General features: G+C 36.5%; 1 pseudogene; it reads right to left on the bottom strand.

Annotated features, from left to right (window-relative positions):
* LOC104999624 overlaps window positions 1-2756 on the bottom strand; it is a 96325-nt pseudogene that overhangs the window by 13055 nt on the left and 80514 nt on the right.

Below are 2756 nucleotides of genomic sequence, written 5' to 3'. Positions count from 1 at the left end.
TCTTGTGATGTTTTCAAAAGCAGGTCCTGAGACAGATTTGACCCATCTGTAGCTCCTAGAGGAGACAATACATAGGACTCAGATTCAAATTCAGCAGCAGCTGGAAAGAAAAAGAATTACATTCTTTATTTAAAATACTTGAGTTAACTCAGTATTAGGAAAAACAAACAAACAAAAAAAAAAAACCTGAGATATTTCTAAGTGCTCTGAAAAATGAAACATATCTATAAATGACAGAAAACAAAATACAAGATTACAATTATATAATCAACCCATGGTCCCACATGTGGCTGAGTATCAGAGCTTCTGGCTTTCTCATTCTTCAATCATTTGCTCAATAACTATCTGCTAAGGTGCTGTGACAAACACTGGAATTACAAAATGAATGTGACACAGTCACCCTGAGAAATGATAATGCCATAAACTGTAAAAATAGATGAACAGACAAGTTCTATATAGAGTCATAAATACTAAGACAGGTATACAAGATGGCACAAGGAACACTCAGAAGGGACAGCCGGCTTTGTGTCAATACTACCACCTTTTTGGTGGAGGTGCTATGGAAGTAGCTACCTGAAGGACAGGTAAAAGTATGAGTCAGAGGGGAGAAGCACGTACAAAGACCAGAGGTGAGGAAACAAATCTGTGGGATCCTATACAGTCTGGCTGGTTAGATGCACAGCTAAGGGGCAGAGTAAGGTGCTAAAGAGATAAGGCCAAGTACTTTGGAAGGACCCAAATTGATGCAGGTGTTTGGAGCTTTTCCTGAGGGCAAGAGATAAACTAGTGACAAAGTCAATGACACAGAAATTATAAAGTCACCCACCAAGTGACAGCTATGCAAACGTGACTGCTTGAGTCTGGGTGTTCTAGCCTTAACCACTACCAGTCACTTGAGACATTGATGAACTCCATGCTTTCTGAGAATGGTGTCAAGGTGCAGATGGACAGTTCCACAGTGATGGCAGTAATAGAGAAAGGATACAGCCAGAAATAATAGAATAATAATAATAGAAATACATAGACCTTTTGAGATTTGTTTTTAAACTATGGAACATGATGAATAAATGAGGAAGAAGAATATTTTTGACTATGACTGCTCATGCTTTCACATTTTTCATTAGCTATGTATAAGAAAAAAATATTTAACATAGCATCTTTTATCCAAACAATGGAAAGAGATGCCATTTATTGTTTACAGTGTATTTCAGAAATCAATATCTAAATTTAATTCATACATTTTGGCAACATACCTTCTCTTAGTTCTCTAGTTATACTCCTGTCCAACTCCTGCCACATCTGACATAAGTCAAATATTATTTATCTTTAAGTTAAGCAAGAGATATTATCATAGGAATGTTATACAGCTTAATAAATGTGACGTTTAAATAATACTTTTAGAGACTAGACCTAACTTGAAGATTACTTAAGTAGAAAAATAATCACATAAATAAAAGAAAATGCATTCCTACTTATTCCACTTATAACAGAGAACATATATATGGAACATTAATCTGATAAAAAGTACAATAAATATCAGTCTATCGAGTACACATAATTTCAAAGAATTAGAGAATGACCCATGATCCTAGGAATGACCCACAAGATTACTATCTTCTGCCCCTAACAGCTCCTGCCCTAAATACATACTTCTGAGACTTTTATTTTGATTTCTAGGTAAGGATCCTGTTCAAGTGGAGGAAGTAGTTTGAGTTGAATGTTATTAAGGAGAACACACCCGCAATTTTCTTTAAACTTTTCCATTTAACAAAAATACAGAAAGGTGAGAAAATTATACACAAGAAAACAATGTACCAGCAAGTTTTTATTCTAAAGGTGTTTAGTGAGTAGGATTAACACATAACTGTTAGTTTCCCAACTATGTCCCAGAGAAGGGGAAGGTCCCACAGGGGTCACTGCAGGGTTGAGGAACTGAGAAGTCACAAGTGCAGAACCTCTGGCCACTCCTTTGGCTAAACGGCTTTATACTTGTCTCCGTTTTATATAATATGGTTCCACACAAAAGTGTTTTTTTCTTTTTTTTAAAGAAAGGTTGTTTTCTTTGAAAAAAAAAAAAACTTTTTGTAAAGTATGAGAGTCATGATTTAGGCAAAGTTCATAATTCTACAAAAGAAGTAAGAAAACCAATGACTTTCATACTGAGTCCAGAGTCCTATGCCAGCTACTTCCTCAGACTAAGAAAAAACACATAGATTTTTAAAATTTTAATTGGAGGCTAATTACTTTACAATATTGTATTTGTTTTGCCATACATCAACATGAATCCTCCACGTGTGTGCATGTGCTCTCCATCCTGAAGCCCCCACCCACCTCCTTCCCCATACCATTCCCCTGGGTCATCCCAGTGCACCAGCCCCAAGCATCCTGTATCCTGCATAGAACCTAGACTGGCAATTCGTTTCTTACATGATATTATACATGCTTCAATGCCATTCTCCCAAGTCATCACCCCGCCCACCCCCACCACCCCCCCACAGAGTCCAAAAGACTGTTATATATATCTGTGTCTCTTTTGCTGTCTCTCATACAAGGTTATCATTACCATCTTTCTAAATTCCATATATATGCATTAGTATACTGTATTGGTGTTTTTCTTTCTGGCTTACTTCACTCTGTATAATAGGCTCCAGTTTCATCCACCTCATTAGAACAGATTCAAATGTATTCTTTTTAATGGCTGAGTAATACTCCATTGTGTATATGTACCACTGCTTTCTTATCCATTCATCTGCTGA

Source organism: Bison bison, unplaced genomic scaffold, assembly GCF_000754665.1.
Source record: "Bison bison bison isolate TAMUID 2011002044 unplaced genomic scaffold, Bison_UMD1.0 scf7180017864356, whole genome shotgun sequence".
Lineage (NCBI taxonomy): Eukaryota > Metazoa > Chordata > Mammalia > Artiodactyla > Bovidae > Bison > Bison bison.
The sequence above is the reverse complement of the archived record's forward strand: the minus strand, read 5'-3'. Positions and strand labels throughout refer to the sequence as shown.